Consider the following 21,687-nt stretch of genomic DNA (forward strand, 5'->3'; position numbering starts at 1 on the left):
CTATCCAAAATAAAAGTGCTGAATGAAAAGCTAAAAACTGGAAACTGAAAATACGGTGCTGTGAGTGTGATAAGTATCGTGTATGTGTATGTGCGTATGTAGCTCTGGTACTCCAGATAATGGCTACAAAAGGGGAACAAATGTCGGCTGTGATAGGGGAACAACTGTCGGCTGTGATAAAGTGGTGCGATGTGTATATGTAACAGATGCAGGGAGATATACTATCCTAGGATGTAGTAGCAGTCGTCGAAGTCGCTAATAGCAAGTGATCCCTCCTGGATGCAGAATGTGGTACATCGGCGGTGGAGAAAAAGCAAACTGGAGATCTGAGATCCAATGTGTCGAGTGTCGTCGGATCTCAGTCTGCTGTCGATCTAGATCAAGAATCCTCCGGATCTCTTGTCGGTGTGGCTATGGGGTCCGAAACCCACGGATCCTCGTGCGGCGTCGGGTACGCTGGTCCTCAGCCTGCTGTAGTGTGAGCCCGGAGGTCTGGCTGGAGGCTGGTACAGTAGCTCTCACTCTGTCTGTCTGAAAGAATTGTGTAATAGTCGTCTGGGTGGGCCCCTCTCTGACTGGGACCCGCTGTGTGCTCTGCTCTCTGATGTGCCATGCCTCTCCCAGAAAACGGCCAAATGATCTCTGATCCATATCAGCCATACATCCCTGAAGTGAGCTGCTCAATGTGTATCTAGATCTCAACTCTGAGTATGCCGGGCATCTGAGAACAAAATGCTCCTCACTCTCCACCTCTGATCTGCAAAGGGGGCATATCCTCTCCTCCCGTGGGATGCCACTGGCTCTGCCACTCTCAATCATAAGCTGATGTGATGATACCCTGAGCTGTCCAATAAGAACTCTCAATCGATGTGGCATATAGATCTGCATATATCTCGGAATCTCTATGAATCCCTGCTCTGATATACTCAAGAACTGTGTATAATAATGTGCCATCTTCGATGGCAGTGGCTGTGCAGGGCTGACCCATGTCCTCTATATATAAATATGCCATATCTCCTGTCTGATGACTCTGTTCCTCTCAGAGAGAGAGAGGGTGTAAGTGGGAGCCTGAGTATCATATAGAAGAGGTGGAAGTCTATCAATATCCAGCCCATGTCTGTCAAACCAAGCTCTAGTCTGTGCATACCATGATGTGGTATCCCCCGCTCGAGCCATCTCCTGAGATGCCATATATGCTCTATATGCAATGCGATCTCTGTCCATATCTTGGAATCTGTGTAGGAAGCAGACTGTCTGAAATAATGCCTCGACTAGCATGGGCGGTGTGGCAAGCTCTGCTCGCACAATGTCATGTGGGACTGAGGCCTTGCTGCGAATCAATCTAGATATCATGATCACCTGAGGTCTCTCCATCAATGTCCATACATAATCGGCAAGGCCTGGCCCCCATATAGCTGCTCCATACATCAGTGCTGGAGTGACTAGAGTATCAAAGAGCCACCCCTTGGTGCGGGGCTCCTGGAAATGTGCATGATGACACTGTCGCTCCATAAGAGCCAATGCTGAGTATCCTCTAGTGAGGCGGTCACGAGCTGCCTGTGTCATCGAGAGAGAGAAAGAGAGAGAGAGAGAACACAGTGTGAGCTGAAAACGATAGATTGTGCATCCTAAACTGAAAGTGATAGAATGAAAGCACAACCTTAGGTCTAAGATAGGCCAAACCCCTAACTTAACTCAAGTTAACTAACTCTAGAAGCGGGGACACAACTAATTTACATAGTTACGTTCACAGTACAAACCAACTAACTAAAACACTAGGCACTACCCATAGAATTGGTAACTCGCAAATGTAGACCAAGCTCAAAACTCAAATGTCTCCACAAAGACTAGGTGAGCCTCATGTCCACGTCACCAGTCATACATGTCCTCATAGTTGCCTCCGTAGGACATACCGTACGATCCATATCGTACGTATCCATACAAATTCATACGACATTATGGGTCTATTTGGGCCACCTTGCTTGCGCGTCTTGCGTCCCGCCTTCCGTGCACCCCCACCTTTACTCCTGTGCATTCCGCCTACATGCGTGGCACTTTTTGGGGGAGTGAGAAGCCTTGGATACCTCATCCCACCCCCTTTTCCAATCATGCACTACACCCCCCAACCCTCTTTGGATTCCACACCAATTCAGCAAGCACTTACCATTCTCATCTTCCTCTCTTGGATATTGATTCTTGAATGGACTTGTCATTTGTCATTCTTGAATCTCATCTCCCATCCCTTCTTTCCCGCACCCTATAGAAGCAATTGACATTCTCAAATCTCATCTCCCATCCCCTCTATCCCGCACCCTATCAGAACATTTGCCATTCTCATCTCCCATCCCCTCTTTCTCACTCTTCCTCTTTCTACTTTACCCCAACCCTCGAGCCTCTCGAGTCTCCCTCCCTTTCAACTTTCAAGACTCGAGTTTCAAGAGTCAAGAATCAAGCATCTCTCTCTCTCTCTCTCTCTCTCTCTCTCTCTCTTTTGGGCCTCTTTATCAGTCATCGGCACCATGACTTGTGAGAAGCATGAGGCCTTCAATTTGCATGTGATCCATGTGAAGAGGGACACAAAGAAGTCCAACTCTCACCATTGGACATGCAAGTATTGCGGCAAGCGCTATACAAGTGGTGCAGCACAGCTTCTCTAACATCTTTCCAAGACAGGGGGCAAGTTGGTCCACGCAAGGAGATCCCTCAAAACATTGTGGAGGAGATTCTCGCCAAGATGAGAGGGGGATCCACAAGAGGAGAAGCAAGTGGCTTATTGGCACCAACTCCTATGTCTACTAACGAGGAAGCATCAAATGTGGGCATATCTTCAACCGATGTGGAAGAGGTCTCTACCATTGGTGGTGGGGGCTCCACATCCACATCCGGCTCCGGTAAAAGACAAAGAGAGGAGGCTCATGCAGAGCCGGTGAGAAAATCCTCTCTCTTAAGCTCCCAGTCATGTGCATGGATCGGTTGCCTTTCTTAGAGAAACGCAACGACTTGCAAACATTGAAATTGCACACACGGTGATTCAATGCAATCTTACATTCAATGTCCTAAAGCAAGAGCAATGGAAGAAGATTGTAAAAGCCAATGCCAATGTGGGTCCATGTGAAGAATGAACCAGTGTTACCTACAATGACATGAGGACAAAAAGATTGATAAAGAGGAGAGGATTGATAGAGCCCTTGATCCTATTTGGATCGCATGGATAAAATATGATTACTCCACGGATGGAGTGATCGTAAGAAACAGAACATCATCGGATTCAGCCTGCAAGAGAGAGAGAGGAGGCTGTTGGTCTGATTTGCAGCCGTTGGAGAACCTTTTGAGGCCTCCAAGGGCAGGAGAAGACCAATCAACAGTAGGAGACAGCATCTACAGGCTGTTAAGAAAAGGAACCAGCTGTAAATGACTGATTTTCTTCAATTCTTTGCATCTACAAGCTGTTGTGGCAGGGCAACAACTGCATTTGACTGATTTTCAGTCATTCTTCGTGACAAAACTCTGAATTTTCTCTCTCTACAACTTTCCCTCTCATCTCCTAGTCATTTCACAGCCTTGCTCCGAAGATCTCAGCATTTGGACCCTTGGAGGCTGAGAACTTACAAATTTCTTCGCTGTAAACCCTAATTTACCGCAGAAATTAGGGTTTAGCAACAGCCTTGGGAAGTGTGCCACAAATTGGAAGCTCCAAGACTTTGATTCAACAAGGTTGAAGATGAATTTCAGCTGAATTCAAGTGGAGGACTAGCCAGCCATTGAATTTGGGGCATTTCCATCGTCCATGAAGTGGGTGAAGGCCAATTGAGTGCCTGAATCAAGGGGCAAAATAGATTGAAGACTTGCGGGTCACTTTGGACAGCAAGGGGAGTTGAAAAACCGAAAGGGATTGGGAGAATCCCACTGTTAATCAACTTTTTCTTCAATAAAGCTAAAGAAATACCAGAAGGGGCACCAATTTTGGGGCCAATAGGGTATGCATTATCCAAGATCAATAGGTAAATTTGTATTTTCAGATTTGCATTTATTGTTTGCTGCTGTAATTAAGTTGTAATCAAGGATTTACTACCCTATCCGAGAAGGAAGGCTGGTTACAGGGTCCCTAAGGTGTGGGAACTGCAGGATGGACCGCGGAGGTCATGGAGAAATCATGCACATTCTATGGAGCTTGTTTGCTCTAACTACGAGCCCACTTATGTGAAGGAGGCTTTGCAACTTGTGACCATTTGCAGCAGGCTATGGAAGCCGAGTTGGAGGCTATTGAGAGGAATGGTACTTGGTCTCTTGTGCCTCGTCCCTCTCACAAGAAGGTGACTGGCGTCAAGTGGGTCTTCAAGACCAAGTACCTTAGCGATGGTTCTTTGGGCAAGTACAAGACTCACCTTGTTGCTAAAGGTTTTACTCAGCGCCCAAGCATTGATTTCCATGATACTTTTGCCCACACTGCTCGTATGGCAACTATTCAAGCTGTTCTTGCCTTGGCTGGCCTGTCTTATCAATTGGATGCGAAGTCGACCTTTCTCAATGGTGACTTGCAGGAGGAGATCTATGTTGAGCAGCCTCTTGACTTTGGATCCTCAGATGGGAAAGTTTACAGGTTGAAGAAGGCCTTGTATGGCCTCAAGCAGACTTCCCGTGCATGGAACGAGAAGATTAACTCGTTTCTTCAGTCAAAGTTGGGATATCGGCGCTCCAAAGCCATTCCGCAACTTTATGTGCACACTTCCAAGGTTGGTCGTGTGTTGTTTGTGTTGTATGTTGTTGATTTGATTCTTGCAGGTGCCCAAGCACAGAAGGCCCACGAGACCAAGACAACTTTACATCAGACGTTCGAGATAACAGATTTGGGACTTCTTCATTTCTTCTTGGGTCACGAGATTTATCAGTCTCAAAGGGGGATTTTCATCTCTTAGTAGGGATACATTCAAGAGCTCTTGGTGACTTTTGAGATGGAGACTTGTCGGACCATTTCTACTCCTATGGATCCGAATTGGAAGGCCACTTTCCACTCAGATTTTCCCTTGACGGATGCTTCCCGCTGCCGTAAGCTGATTGGATCCTTGATTTGGCTACTCAACACTCGTGTTGATCTTTGTTTTGTTGTGGATCTTTTGGCAAGGTTCATGAGTGAACCCCAGCAGGTGCATTGGCAAGCTACCCTCAGGATTCTTTCGTATTTGAGGGGAATCTCTGACCGGCTTTCAATTCATGTACAGTGATATATACAAAATAATGGCTCCATGCAAGTTGAGCCACCCCAAAGAAATCCATCTTTTGAGCATAGATATGCAAATATGCAGATACATTCTTTCCATTAAACAACTTCATCTCATGCTCTACTACTTGCAAAGCATTCATCACAACAGTTTTTGTTTGAGCAAAAGCCTACATCACTTATTGTTGTTGTTGTACCTAGATAAGCATATTCATATTCTACACTAACTACTTCAAAATATCACTAGAAATTGTGCTTGAAGGTTCTCCCTTCTTGTTTTTTCTTTCAATGACCTTTCACACTAGGTTCACCAATGTCAAAGGGGTTTTAGTCAAAAGGTCGTATCCACCAAGGATCAGAGAGAGAAGAAAGTAAAGAATAGGAGATAGAAGAGAAGAAAAAGAATAGACAAGGGATTGAAATCTACCAAATAATTTACACAATATAAAGACAAATCTCAATGATTCAAAAAACTTTTTTACAGAACCTAAGAAGATAAACAAAATCCTTATTTGGGACTACTCGAAAGCAATCTCTAAGAATTATATCTTGTGGAGCTCCGTGGTAGACGAAAAATGCATAGTAAACACTAGCTTCTTCTTTGCTAGTTTTGCCTTGGGTACAGGTGTTATCTCTTGGAGTAGCAAGAAGCAGCCCATGGTTGCCCTTTCTTCTATTGAGGCGAAGTATCGAGCTATGTCTTGCACCACATGTGAGGTTGTGTGGCTTCGGAGATTGTTGGAGGAGCTTGGCTGTCCCCAGACTCGTTCTACTCTTCTATGGTGCAACAATGAGAGTTGCATTGCCTTGGTACAGAATCCTATATTCCATGCCCAGACGAAGCACATTAGATCTAGTATCACTTCATTCGGGAGAAGCTTCTGAATGGGACCATTGATGTGGAGTACTGCAAGACGGAGGATAATCTAGCAGATTTGTTCACAAAGGTGCTTCCCCAGGCTCTTCTTCGCGAACATTCCAGATCCCTCAGTCTTCTGACCAGTCTAGGATCCGAGAGGGGGTGTTAGAGAGTCATTCCCTGGACATCAGGCAATACAAACAGCAGGAACCACGTCAGTATTCATAGGAGCCACATCAGCAGTGATCGGACAGTTGCCACGTGGCACAGCAGCGATCGACCAAGCTTTCTATGCAGTCGGCTGCATTAAATGCAATCGACCTAATTCTACCTATTTTTTGTGTTATTTCTTGCTATTTATAGCAGTTTCAGTCTAGTACTTGGACATATGGGATTTGAGAGAAACTGACTACAGAGACTGACAGCATCTAGGCTGACGAAGATCGAGGTCCTCAAGGCGTAGACATACGCAGATACTTTTTTTGCACCCGTGTATATTTCTACATTCCTATACAGCATACTACACTGTAGATTTTCTCTATTTCACTGTCTCCTTTTCTTTCTTTCTTTTTCGTAAAAGGTAATTGTATTAATTACGGAAAAAATGTACAAGTTTACATGATTACAAGATACACGAGGGCTCTAAGCCAACGTGTGTAAAATCCCAGTACTAAGCCACAAAAAAGTTACACAAGTCATGGCAAAGACCCAGAGGAAATTGCCATATGCCAGGGAAGCAAGTCCTCCCGGGAGAGCAAGTCCGAGTGCCGAATGAGATCTATCTGCTAAAGCAAGAGACCTTTAAGCCGGGCAATGTGTCTCGGTACATTAGAGGCAGAATCAAAAAGAAAGGCATTCCGAATGGTCCAATTGTGCCAGCATCCCCAGTATCTGAAAAAGTGGAATAAGATCTTCATATGCAACTATGGTGGTGTGGGGTATTTTGGCCGCACGAAAACCCAATCAAAAGGGGTTAGAAAGGACCCCACCACTGCACGCCAAACCTGTGACAAGAGCGACCAGATCTTCTTGGCAAGCGGGCAAGAAATAAATCGATGTCGGGCCGATTCCACAGTAGTGGTACAGAAGAAACAATTGCCATTCGAGATTCGACGCTTGGAAAGGGCCGAGGCAAGAGGAAGACCACCAATCATCACCCGCCAAAGAAAGACCTTACATTTGAAAGGTGTCTTATTCAACCAGCCCTCCATCACAGTTGCCTTCCACCATGACTGAGATTTCCGCAATCCCCATATAGTATTAGCTTTAATACCCAGCCATTGATGATCTTTAATCAGAAGATGATATACCTGATTAGAAGAGGCCTTTTCCAGACTCAACCGGCCTGCAAGATCCCAGTCCTGCCAAGGTCGATCCACAGCAAGGGCAGGAAAGGGTTGCCTGTCCCAAAGCACTAACAAAAGCTGTGCCCATAAATCATGGTATCCACGCGGGATTCTGAAAAGTCTCCTGGCAGTACGAATCGATGCGAAGACATTACGACTGGCAAGGGTGGCATACGAAACTGAAGTCACACCCAAACAGGCCATGCGGTTAAATTTTGGTCTGAGCTCATATTTGCCTTCCCATGAACGTAATCTCGAGACTGCCAACAATTCCAATTGAAAGGAGTTAGTATGCAAGCGGTCCTCCACTGGATGCCAACGCGCCTTTTGGAGCACCACTTTCTAGGAGCCGACCAAATGCAGTAACAGAGAGGAGGAGGGATTGGAAAACCGAGAGTCTGCATTAAGGACATGCCATTAGGAGCCCCGAAGTTGTGTATTACCATGCCAAAGCCCGTTGTCCTCAAGAAAACAACGGGCTATAATGGTCCACGGGTGATGATCCACGCACATAGCACGAAAAAGAGACCAACGAAGAGCCAGCATATGAGTTTCAGCATGCGGGACATCCTAGGATGAACACTCCAGGAGCAGTTCCACACCGCACTGGGAGTACCTCTAGATTGTATCTAGTCTAGATATCATTTTGTACCTACTCAATTTAGTTCAATATAGCATAAACGTTAGCTTCACTGGGACTTTTGAAATCTCCCAAACATTTTGTATGCAATATTTTGGTCTCATAGGCCAACTTGGCCTGTTGTAGACATTAATATAACTTTATTTCTTTCTTTCTTTCTTTCTTTCTCTCTCTCTCTCTCTTCTCTTTGTGTTCACTCTCTTTCAGTCTTGGTCCCACGCTTCCGCATCGCTGGATTCTGACAGAGTGAAACCACCCTCTATGAAGGGTAATATGAAAGGAAGCCCCTAAATCTATCAACCAACACTGAGTATATCCTGACAAAGCATTAGTCAGTTGTGAAGCATCCAAAGAAGAAGTTTCCAAGATAAGATCATTGGATACATCAAGCTGAATCTCATTAATCTCCTGAATCTTGATACTAGACTTGCTAGGCACAATGCTGCGATCATCATTCTCGTCGTGCACTTTATCCTTTTCCTTTTTCTTGTGCTTGTCTTCACGCATTGTATCAAATGCTCTGTATCCACTCAAATTGCAGTCCTGCATATCAAATGCTTTGTATCCACTCAAAATAATAAAATGGTTGCTTCTTAGCTCAATAAGCACTCAACAAGGCTTAGGTAAGCCTTGGGAAGCTCCTCAACAAGTGCGAAGCAAGCTGGAACAAACTGGAAGAACGAAAGACTTAATGCATACCTCGAGAGAGAGAAATAATGGCTCTCATGAAACCTTGAGTTGAAGCTTTGATTTTGGGCTAAAGCAAAGGATTAAAAAACTCCTTGAATGGTTAGCTTTGATACTAGTTAAAGGGAGTGAGCCTAGAGTGAAAGCACACAAGCAGAAGCAAGAGCTATGGTGGAAGAAGCGAGAGAGAGAGAGAGAGAGAGATGTGGGAACTCCAATAGTCACAATGTGTGACCAGCCTTTCCTTTATCCAAATCTCATTCAAAGAATAAAGAATGAAGTGATAGTGATGGAGGCTCCAATAGTCACAACGTGTAACCAACCTTTCCTTTATTCAAATCTCATTTAAAGAATAAAGAATGAAGTGATAGTGATGGAGGCTCGCCACCTGCAGTGTATAGGTATGTGGATACGAACACTTTCAAGTGTAATACATTAGGTTTTTTGCTTGTAAAACATTCTTCAAGGATCATACATGAACTGTAGCTAAGGGAGCTTTGCTCATAATGTGGTACTATAAACAGCTTCAGACAAAAAATACTTGGGCATATTCTTTTCAGTCTGATCAATACCTATGTAATTTCTGCAATATGTCCATTTTTCCTTTTTGCTAACCCATTTTGTTGTGGAATATACCTACATGTAAACTATTGTTCTACCTCATGAGACCTCAAAAAATCACTAAACTTATCAGAGAGGTATTCTTCCCCTCTAGGTGACCTCTATCACTTAATTTTTATGCTTTCTATTTCAACAACCACCTTGAAAGTTTTGGAGTGCTCAAATATTTCACTCTTATTTATCACGAAATATACCTAGAGTTTCCCAAAGCAATTATCAATGAATATAAAAAAATACTTACTACTACCAAGAGATACATTTTGGGTAGGCTCCCAAACATCTGTATATACATAACATCAAGTATATTCTTGCTTATATTTGTATCATACAAAAATGGTTGCCTTAACTACTTTCCAAATTGATATGCTTCTCTGATACCATATCTTGAATCTCATGGTGGGGACTCACTTGAGCTATTGTACCGAACACACAATATATACAAGACCAAGCTCACTCAGTAACACAAGAAAAGAGATGGAAGCCATAACATTCTTTTGCTAGTTTTTCTTCCATCTTCCTCTCTCAATACAATGTACAGAAATTATAGATAAGGTACAACATAAAGAAAAGCGGCCTACGAAGTGAAATAGTGCATAACTGACTCTAATCTATTGGCACTATAACTATGTCAGTTGTGTAGGTAAGTGTAACTACAACATAACTGGGGCTTCTATTATTGCAACCCCGGTTGACAAGTCTCTACAATGTGCCAACAATGCATCATACCTTGTTGGCACTATAACATAACTGGACCTTCTATTATTGCAACCCCGGTTGGCAAGTCTATACAGTGTGCCAACAATGTATCATACCCTGTTAGAGGTATTGGGAAGATTGTGTTGATAGCCATTTATGGCTCTATTCTCCGCTTGCAAGATGTTTGGTTTGTGCTAGACATAAAGAACAATTCGTTATCTATTTCTTCTTTGGTCAAGTGTGGTTTGCAGGTCATCTTTGATGATGTTAGATGCATGGTGAGAGAGAAGGAAAACGACTTTGGTTTTGACTAGCACTCTATGTTATGGGTTATATGAGTTGGATGCTTTTTCAGTTGATCAGTCGGTATATTTAGTGTCTATTCTTACTCCTGCTATGTCATAGGTGCAGTTATGGCATGCTCGTATGGGGCATGTAAAGTATAATAGCTTGATTATATGCAATATACAAAGATGCTTAATAGTTTACCTTTCTTGGAGAGACCTCTTAAGCACATATGCAAGGGATGTACTTTGAAAAAAATGCATCGTTTTTCATTTCCCCGTGATGTTGCTTTCAGAGCAACTGCCAGGTTATAGATTGTGCTCTCAGATGTATGTGGTCCTATGCAGACAAAGTCATTGGGTGGTAGCTACTATTTTGTCACTTTCATTGATGACTTCACTCTTTTCTGTTGGGTCTTCTCTTTGGTTAAAAAGTCAGAAGTGTATGATGCATTTTTGGCTTTTGTAGCACTTGTTGAAAATCAATCTGGTTGCAGGGTGAAGACTCTTGGTTCAGACCGAGGGGCGGAATACATATCCTCCATACTAAATTCTTTTTTGAAGCAGAAGGGTATAGTTCATCAGTACATACAATGGGGTTGTAGAGAGTAAGAATCGGTCACTCATGGAGATGGCTAGATGTATGTTGAAAGCAAAGAGCTTGCCACACAGTTTTTGGATGGAAGCAATTATGTGTGCTTGCCATGTCTTGAATAGGTGTCCCACCAAGGCATTGAACAATGTCGAGCCTTTTGAGGCTTGGAACAACCGGAAACTTTGTGTTCAACATTTTCATACTTTTGCGTGTCTTATATATGCACACATTCTCAAAGTACTACGGAAGAAGTTGGATAACAAGGCTCTTAAATGCATTTTTGTGGGATACAGCAATGAGAGCAAAGAATATAGATTATATGATCCTGTCTCTAAAGAGGTATTTGTCAGTACAGATGAGGTTTTCAATGAAAAATTCTTTAATGATTTGTTTTTTGTCTTAGCAAGATGTTCTGCTTTAAAGTTTCCAATTTGAAATTGCGTTTTAAAGGATGAGTTACAAGATCAAGCGCATCTTTTGCATTGGTAAACCCGTGAATTTGGGTGTAAACTCAACGGACCATTCTGTATCAATTGCTCTTGCTTCTAAAGGATTTGCGTGGGCTGGTTTTGACACATATCAGGCTGCCAATGATGTATTTGAAGGGCTGCTGCCCATTTCTTTAAGTGATATAGTTGGAGCTTCAGTAAGTGAACTTAATGCTGAGCTAGCTACTCCATTGGGTACTACAGAAAATCAGCCCATGGCTGATCTCGATATTCAGCAAGGTGTTGAATTTGAAATTCAGCAAGAGCTTGTACACAGTCAGGAGGCTAGACAAATACCTAAATGGTATTTGCAGACTATGAAAGATAGTCATTTGGATGCTCCTATTGCTGGTTGTACTAGAAGGCAAGCTCATATGCATGATGGTGCACACTTTTTACATGGCCGGTCGGCCCTTTTTCCCATTGTCCTTCTATCTTCCTAGCTTCCTTTCCACCGCCCATGAAGTTTGTTATGGCATCACATACATTTGATGATGAGAAGTCTGAATGTTTCGAGGATGCACAATATAGTGTGCATTGGATGGCAACAATGCAAGCTGAGTTTGATTCCATCATAAAGAATCAAACATGGGATTTAGGGTCTTTGCTTGTTGGGAAGAAAGCCATTGGTACAAAGTGGGTCTATAAGCTGAAAAGGAATGCAGATGGATCCATTGACAAATACAAGCTTGTGGCCAAGAGCTATGCACAGAAGAAAGGCATTGACTATGAGGAGACATTTGCTCCTACCTCCTGCATGACTATCATTAGATCTATGGTTGCTTTGGCTGCCCACTATGGATGGATTGTGCATCAGCTTGATATAAAGACTACATTTTTACATGGGGAACTTCAAGAAGTGTATGTACAACAGCCCATTGGTTTTACAATTAAGGGATCTGAATACTTGGATTGCAAGTTGAAAAAGGCTTCATATGGTTTGAAATAAGCTCCTCGAACTTGGTATGCAAAGATTGATGCATTTTTACTCAACCAAGGATTCATAAACAGCTCATCAAATTCTACCCTTTATGTATGTAAAGAGAGGGGATCCTTGCTGGTCATATGTCTATATGTTGACGATCTTTTGCTTACAAGGACACATGCTGATCAGATTTCAACATTCAAACAAAATTTGTAGCAAACTTTTGAGATGTTAGATTTGGGGCCTTTGCACTATTATGTGGGCATTCAATTCATTCATAATGCTAGAGGCATTGGATTATCACAGTCAAGATATATTGGTAAACTTCTTGAGAGGTTTGGCTTACAAGATTGCAAGCTAGTTTGCACACCAATGGAACTTGAACTGAAGTTGTCATTGCATGATGATAGTGACTTCTTTGATATCCATATGTATGCTCCAACAGCTAGATGTCTTATCTAGCTATGCAACACAAGGCTGGACATACAATTTGCAATTTCAGCCCTAAGCAGATATATGCATCAGCCACGCATATCACATTGGCAAGCTGTGAAGCGTGTTTTCCGTTTCTTGCAAGGTACTAGAACCCTTGGGTTGCTTTATGCCAAGGAGAGACCATTGCATTTAAACTCTCAGTGATTTTGACTGGGATGGTGATTATGATTCTCGTCACTCCACTAGTGGCAATTGTTTCTTTCTTGGCTCATCTTGCATCTCTTGGCTTAGCAAGAAACAATCCATTGTTGCCACATCGTCATGTGAAGCTGAATATAAGGCAGCTTTCACTACCACAATTAAATGCGTATGAATTAGACGCTTATTAGCTGACTTGGATGTATGTGTCACGGAACATACTCCTTTGTTCACTGACAATCGGAGTGCCACTGCAATAGTACGGAACCCAATGTTTCCTGCGCGCAAGAAACAAGATCTGGACAACTTTCTTGGAAGGTCCAAGGGCTCTAGGTGAAGCTTGGAAAAAATCAAAGCCTTGGCTATTATATTGGAAACTTAAACAATAAAAAAATTGTAATATATCATAGTAGATTGTCAAGCTCTCCAAGTCTACCAATGATGGCTTTGAGAGCTATCTCAAAGGTAATTGGATCTCAAGTTTTCAACAGAGGTTTGGACAAGATCATTTTAGTGGAGAAGGAAGAAGCCATAAGAGTTTTTGGCTTCATGCCTGGATACAAATTTTTTGTTTTGAAAATATTGGAGGAGAGAGCGGGGGGGGATCAAAGAGAGAGTTTGTTGTGCAATAGAGTCCATTATCACTTTGTCAGAGAGAGGCTACATGCAAGTGATATCAGCCTTGTTTACTGTTCTGCCACCAGTAATGTGGCAGACATCTTCACCAAAGCTCTTCCTTTTGACAAATTTGAAGCATTTTGCAATACTTTAAATTCAATCTCCTTTGGTTGATGACCCTTGTATCTTGATCACTCTTCACTCCACGGGGGTTTTTGGATTACACTCACGCCTATGCTCTTAAAGGAGTGTCGGTGATCTTCAATAGGACACTGGGACACTTTTTACTCTCCATACGAGTGGTTTTTTCCCCCGGATTTATTTCTTTTATTTTATGTGCCTATGTTACACTGGCTGTCACAACTCTATAGAAACAGAATTTGTATCTTTTTTCATTAATTTGTCTATATAATGATTTATTAAATTTATTTCCTTTGCACTAATTAGATATAAAGAAAAGTGCATTGGAGCTGGCCACTGATGAGTGGTCACAGGTTATGGTGGACCCACACGGTGGGTTAGAGAAAAGATAGTTCACACTTCCACCTATATGACCCGATTGGGCGCCTGTGACTAGAACTCACGCATATCAGGGTTAGACTCGCACACAGAAAGGATTGATGCCTTGAAGTGTGGGCTAGATCCACCAGAACAGACAGTTACAATCAACAAGATGGCATGATCATGAAATGCTTGTATAATGTGTATGTGTGGGCTGAAAGCTTGAAATGCACATTTCTTTGCATAGGAAAGTCACATGAAGATTCGGATACCATTTTTGCGATGTACACGGAAAAAGCTTTCATATGATACCCATATTGGGGGGGTCCCTAAATTTTAGGAGATCCCTAAATTTTAGGAGGTCCCTAAATTTTAGGAGCCTCGAATTAGCCTAAAAATGCTAGTCCTAAAAAATAGGGATGTCATTCTAAAAATAGTAAGTTCTGTACTCTGACTGTGCTTACTAAATTTGGTTGTTTCTATTCTTGACAGTATTCAACCTAAAAAGGAATGCCATAGAGAAGAGACAAGTGTCAAGACACTTGTCACACAAGTTTCCAAGTGTCCCACCACTTGTCACATCTCATGACATGTGGTTGGACACTTGTCTTGTGCTACTCCACTTTCCCCTTTTGTACTAGCTCTCCCCTCTCCTATAAATAAGAGCTCGTTTTTCTTCATTCAACATCATTTTTTTTTGCTGTAAACTCATGTACAGCACCCACAGATAGCCAAAAACTGGCCCCATCCATCCCCATCATCATCCCCCACTTCTCCATTATCAAATTCCTCCATATTCCCTCTTCTATCACTGTTGTTTTACAAGACAGCAAGCCTGTAAATTCATTACAGCACCTCCTTCTTGAGCTCTTTCTTCCATTTTAGCTACAAGAAGCAAGCTCTATCCATGTACTGCTGATCAACGATGGAGAAAGGATGAATTCCCCTTTTTCTTCTCTCATACTGTAAAGAAATCAGTTCTTATCATTGCATAATAGATAATGCATGTGTGTTTGTACATCTTTGCATGATCTTGTGAGAGTGAGAATTACTTCTTCTCACTCTCAAGTTGATTGTAACTGGGCTCTTCCCTAAGGGACTTGGGTTGAGCAGAAATACATTCCTTCGGGGGGAGGTTGCCCATCTTCAACCCTCAATCTTGTCTCCATTACTTTTACATTTTCATGGCTGTAATTTTGTGAGTAATTTTCATTTTCAGCTTTAAGTGTTCATTCTCTTTTATATTAAATCTCGAAAACAAGCAAATATCATAATTGTTAAGCATACTACGTTGTTCGGGGCGTTTACAGTGGTATCAGAGCTTTGGCTCGGTCCTCACCCCCAACACTGGTAGTGCTTATAACTATAAGTTTGTTTGTTTTCAGCCCTTGCATTGAGTGCTTGAGCATATTTTTTTTCTTTAGTCTCAATGGATCAATCGAGTGCTATCCTTCAAGCCATTCAAAGTCTTAGAGAGGAGAACCAGCAAATTCGTGAGCAACTTCTCAAACTAGAAAAAGTTGAGAATCCCAAAGAATTCAAGGAAAGAAGCCCATCTACTTCAAGGAAACAAAGCCATACCAATGAAAGGAGCCGATCAAGAAGTCCAACTACTTCTAAGAGGCAGTCCCATTCTACTTCAAGAAAGAGATCGCGTCGAAGCTCATCCTCTTCTTCAAAGTCATCTGGCGCCTATTCTGATGGATCCTCTTCTAGTAATGAAGAGTCACACCCTTCTCGTGGAAGACCTCATCATCGTCAAAGGCGTCGACATTCTTCACCCTCGTCTCCATCTTCATCCCCATCAAGCACTTCATCATCTTCAACCTCAATATCCGAGCATGGACGAAGGCATAAGAAGAAGAAGAAGACTAAGTCACTATCTCAACTTGAAAAGAAGATCAAGTTCAGTATGTATGATGGTTCCCGAAATCCTGATCTTCTTTTGAAGTTTATTCGTCAATTTCAAATTTTGTATGGTCGTGACAAGTATAAAGAAAAAGAAAAGATTAAGTTTGCAGCTTTACATTTAACCGACTTAGCCCATACTTGGTGGACGGGGTTGGAATATGATCATGCTGCCCCAAAATCATGGCGGTCCTTTGTTCGCCTGATACAAAGCCAATTTCTTCCTGTTCATTTCAAAAGAGATGTAAAAATAGAATGGGATCGGCTTTGGCAAAGGAAAAATGAGTCACTTGGTGACTATACCAAGAGATTTTGGAAGCTACTTTTGAAGGTCCAACATTTCAAGAAGATCAGCAGTTCGGAAAAGCTTAGGAAGTTTCAAGGAGGTTTGCATTTTAAACTTCGTACTGCTCTTAATCATTATCATTGTTCTAGTCTCAGGGAACTCATTGACCATGCTGAGACATGGGAAATGGAGCACAATGGCAACAAATCATTCCAAAAGAATGATAAGAAGAGAGTAGCTGATGATGAGGAGTATTCAACCCCAAATGAAGGACAAAAACAGTGGCAAAAGCAGCTACCATCAAATCAAAAGAAGATGAAGCCCTATGCACCTCCTAATGCTCCTCAATTTCGCTCCAATCTATACCCACAAGCAAAGCAATTTTCCGAAGAAGAAAAGCAACGCTTCATGAAAGAAGGGAAGTGCTTTAAATGTGGACAAACAGGCCACATAGCGAAGCAATGTCCAAACAAGGGACAAAGCAAGGTTTCTGACAACAAGCCTAAGTCGCCAGTGAAAATCAATGCTATCAGTGATATAGTTGCAAACACAACTCACACTCCAGAGACACGCAAATTATTAAAAGCTTGGGGACAGTTGCAAGCTAAAGAGCTTGGATTAAAGAATGAAGAGATGGACACTCCGGCAGAAGTTCGCCAAGCTTTAAATGCTGATGAAGGTGACACAGTGAAGACTGTGATACCCTACATTGGCAAGCTCAAGTTTCAAATTCAAGGCTACAGTGACGAAGATACCTTCTGTATCGGAGACCTTGATGGTTGCGATGTGATTCTTGGCATGCCCTGGAATCATAGAGTAGATTCAACCATCTTCTCTCAGAAAAAGAAGGTAGAACTCACCAACAAAGGCAAGAAGTACGAGATCCAAGCTGGAGTTTCTGGAGACACCATACCTATGGTAAGCCATATGCAAGTCTCTAGAGCAATTAAGGATTGTGTTCAATGTTGTCTGCTTTATGTCACTGATGTAAAAGATAATATGAATGCTGAAAACCAAGAGCAACTTCAACTCTTGGAAAAGTATAAAGATTGTTTTTCGGAAGATCTTCCTTATCAGCTTCCCCCAGAAAGGCCAGAAGACCATCATATTGATATTATCCCGGGCAGTTCTCCTCCTAATATAGCACCATACCGTGTGAGCCGTCCTCAACAAGAAGAAATCAGAAAGCAAGTCGAAGGCCTACTCAACCGTGGGCTAATTAGGCCAAGTAGCTCACCATTTTGTTCACCGGTTCTTCTTGTTCAAAAGAAAGATGGCACATTCAGGATGTGCATTGATTATCGAGCCCTCAACAAAATCACCGTGAAGAATCGGTTTCCTATTCCCAGAATTGACGACATTTTGGATCGTCTAGGAGGCTCAAAGGTTTTCAGCCGCATTGATCTAAAGAGTGGTTATCATCAAATTAGGGTAATACCACAAGATGTACACAAAACTGCTTTCCGCACTTCATACGATCTTTATGAATTCTTGGTGGTTCCTTTCGGATTAACCAATGCACCAGCCACCTTTAATTGAATGATGGAGTGCATCTTTAGAGAGCATCGACAATATGTCGGTACTTTCTTTGATGATATTCTTGTCTTTAGCAAGAATGAAGAGGAGCATCATTAACACTTGGAAATTGTTCTACAATTACTACAACAAAATCAACTCTTGGTAAATGGTAAAAAGAGTGAATTTTTCATGCATAAAATAAATTACCTTGGGCATGTCATCTCTTTTGAAGGGATTCAGATAGATCCTGAAAAGATCAGGATAATCCAAGAATGGCCTCATCTTCGTGATGTACATGAGGTGCAATCGTTTCTTGGCTTATGTTCTTATTACCGCCGCTTCATCAAGCATTTTGCACATATGGCTTCTCCACTTCATGACCTTACAAAGAAGAAGATCTCTTTCCAATGGAAGGAAAAAGAGAATGCAGCCTTCACAAGGCTGAAAACAGCTCTTACTTCTGGACCTGTTCTTATCATTCCAGATCTGATAAAACCATTTGTGGTGGAAGCAGATGCTTGCGGTGATTGTATTGGTGCAGTGCTAAATCAAGAAGGCCATGCCGTAGCCTTTGAAAGCCGCCGTCTAAATGATGTGGAGAAAATGTATGACATTTATGAAAAGGAGCTCTTAGCAGTGGTTCATGCTTTAAAGATATGGAAACATTATCTTTTAGGCAATGAATTCCTTATTAAAACCGATCATCAAAGCTTGAAGTATTTCAAGACTCAAAAGCATTTGCAGGAGAAACATGCAAGATGGGAAAATTTCTTGTCTATGTTTCATTTTCAAATTATATACACTCCAGGGAAACAAAATGTAGTTGCTGATGCACTTTCTAGAGTGCCTCGCATTGCAACTATTACAGTGGCTCATCATGAAGATTTTCAAACGATGAAGAATACTTATGATGAAGATACTGATTTTGCAGCAGTTTGGTCAAATTTACAGCAAGGAGGTTCTCATCCAGATTATTCCATCAATGACGGTTACCTTCTCATGAACAATCGCCTTTGTGTCACTCTTCCTGTTCGACAAAAGGTGCTTAAAGAAAGTCATGAACCCCCTTATGCAGGGCATAGAGGGAGGGCAGCCACTCTAAGTGCAATTGAGCGCTACTTTTATTGGCCAACATTACGAAAAGATACACATAAGTTCATCGAGGCTTGTCTGGTATGCCAAAAATCCAAATATGATAGGCAGAAGATTCCAGGATTGTTACAACCTCTTCCAGTGCCCAAAGATCCATGGGAATCTATCACAATGGATTTCATCTCAGGTATTCCAAGAACACCTCAAGGTCATGATATGATTTGGGTCATAATTGATAGATTCAGCAAACAATCACATTTTATTCCATGTCATAAAACATTGAAATCCGCACAAGCTGCAAGACTTTTCATTCAACATATCTTCAGATTACATGGTATGCCTTCTGAGATCATTTCAGATAGAGACTCCAAATTCACAAGTAACTTTTGGCGTGCTTTATTTGAGAATTTGGGAACCACTTTAAAGTTCTCCTCAGCTTTTCATCCTCAAACTGACGGCCAAACAGAGGTGATGAATCTCACTCTTTTGGATATGTTGAAAGCTTATGTTAGTGAACATAAGTCACAATGGGAGAAATATCTTCCATTATTGGAGTTTGCTTACAACAATACAGTGCACTCATCCACAGGGAAAGCTCCAAATGAAATAGTACAGGGTAAAGTGATTCCCCCTCCAATTATTCGCACTAAAGATAAGATTTTTGCTGCTGATGAGTTTGCTTCAGATTTAAAAACCGCAGTGGATCAAGTTCGAGCCACTATCAAAGTTGCCCAAGAGCGACAAAAGAAGCAAGCAAATAAACGAAGAAGACCTTTGGCTTTTGAAAAAGGTCAATATGTCTTGCTAAAGTTTGATAAAAGCAGGCTCAAACAAGGTTCTGGTCAAAATTCATCTTTTCCAAAGCTCTCCAGTAGATACTTTGGACCCTTCAAAGTGATTGAGAAAATAAATGAAGTTTCTTATCGACTTGAGCTTCCTACTCATTGAAAAATACACAATGCTTTTCATGTAAGTTTGCTAAAACCTTACATAGGACCAAAACCAAAGGAACCCATTACTGAAGATCCCCCAGAAGTTGAAGAAACAGAGAAACTCTTGGAACCTGAAAAGATTTTGTTTCTCAAGGATCGAACCACGAGAAGTGGCCTTGTGACACGAAAATTCTTACTAAAATTCAAGAATCTACCCACAACAGATGCACAGTGGGTAGATGAAAAATTCATGAAGGATTACCCAAATATTCTACAACAATATCAAGAAGCTTTTCAGCTGAGGACAGCTGAATAAAAGCCAGAGGGCTGTCACAACTCTATAGAAACAGAATTTGTATCCTTTTTCATTAATTTGTCTATATAATGATTTATTAAATTTATTTCCTTTGCACTAATTAGATATAAAGAAAAGTGCATTGGAGCTGGCCACTAATGAGTGGTCACAGGTTATGGTAGACCCACACGGTGGGTTAGAGAAAAGATAGTTCACACTTCCACCTATATGACCCGATTGGGCGCCTGTGACTAGAACTCACGCATATCAGGGTTAGACTCGCACACAGAAAGGATTGATGCCTTGAAGTGTGGGCTAGATCCACCAGAACAGACAGTTACAATCAACAAGATGGCATGATCATGAAATGCTTGTATAATGTGTATGTGTGGGCTGAAAGCTTGAAATGCACATTTCTTTGCATAGGAAAGTCACATGAAGATTCGGATACCATTTTTGCGATGTACACGGAAAAAGCTTTCATATGATACCCATATTGGGGGGGTCCCTAAATTTTAGGAGATCCCTAAATTTTAGGAGGTCCCTAAATTTTAGGAGCCTCGAATTAGCCTAAAAATGCTAGTCCTAAAAAATAGGGATGTCATTCTAAAAATAGTAAGTTCTGTACTCTGACTGTGCTTACTAAATTTGGTTGTTTCTATTCTTGACAGTATTCAACCCAAAAAGGAATGCCATAGAGAAGAGACAAGTGTCAAGACACTTGTCACACAAGTTTCCAAGTGTCCCACCACTTGTCACATCTCATGACATGTGGTTGGACACTTGTCTTGTGCTACTCCACTTTCCCCTTTTGTACTAGCTCTCCCCTCTCCTATAAATAAGAGCTCGTTTTTCTTCATTCAACATCATTTTTCTTTGCTGTAAACTCATGTACAGCACCCACAGATAGCCAGAAACTGGCCCCATCTATCCCCATCATCATCCCCCACTTCTCCATTATCAAATTCCTCCATATTCCCTCTTCTATCACTGTTGTTTTACAAGACAGCAAGCCTGTAAATTCATTACAGCACCTCCTTCTTGAGCTCTTTCTTCCATTTTAGCTACAAGAAGCAAGCTCTATCCATGTACTGCTGATCAACGATGGAGAAAGGATGAATTCCCCTTTTTCTTCTCTCATACTGTAAAGAAATCAGTTCTTATCATTGCATAATAGATAATGCATGTGTGTTTGTACATCTTTGCATGATCTTGTGAGAGTGAGAATTACTTCTTCTCACTCTCAGGTTGATTGTAACTGAGCTCTTTCCTAAGGGACTTGGGTTGAGCAGAAATACATTCCTTCGGGGGGGGGGGGGGGGGCGGGGTTGCCCATCTTCAACCCTCAATCTTGTCTCCATTACTTTTACATTTTCATGGCTGTAATTTTGTGAGTAATTTTCATTTTCAGCTTTAAGTGTTCATTCTCTTTTATATTAAATCTCGAAAACAAGCAAATATCATAATTGTTAAGCATACTACGTTGTTCGGGGCGTTTACACTGGCTATCAATAGATCAATGGAAGTGTCTTTGGACTCACAGGA

The 21,687-nt window shown here is 41.8% G+C and overlaps 1 protein-coding gene across 7 annotated transcripts in view; it reads right to left on the reverse strand.

Moving 5' to 3' along the window:
• The window catches only part of LOC148014930 (uncharacterized), a 93,270-nt gene that overhangs the window by 52,181 nt on the left and 19,402 nt on the right, over nucleotides 1-21,687 (reverse strand). The window lies entirely within an intron of this gene.

The sequence above is a fragment of the Lygodium microphyllum genome, chromosome 24 (genome assembly GCF_053477565.2).
Source record: "Lygodium microphyllum isolate KBCC chromosome 24, Lygodium_microphyllum_v1.1.10, whole genome shotgun sequence".
NCBI lineage: Eukaryota > Viridiplantae > Streptophyta > Polypodiopsida > Schizaeales > Lygodiaceae > Lygodium > Lygodium microphyllum.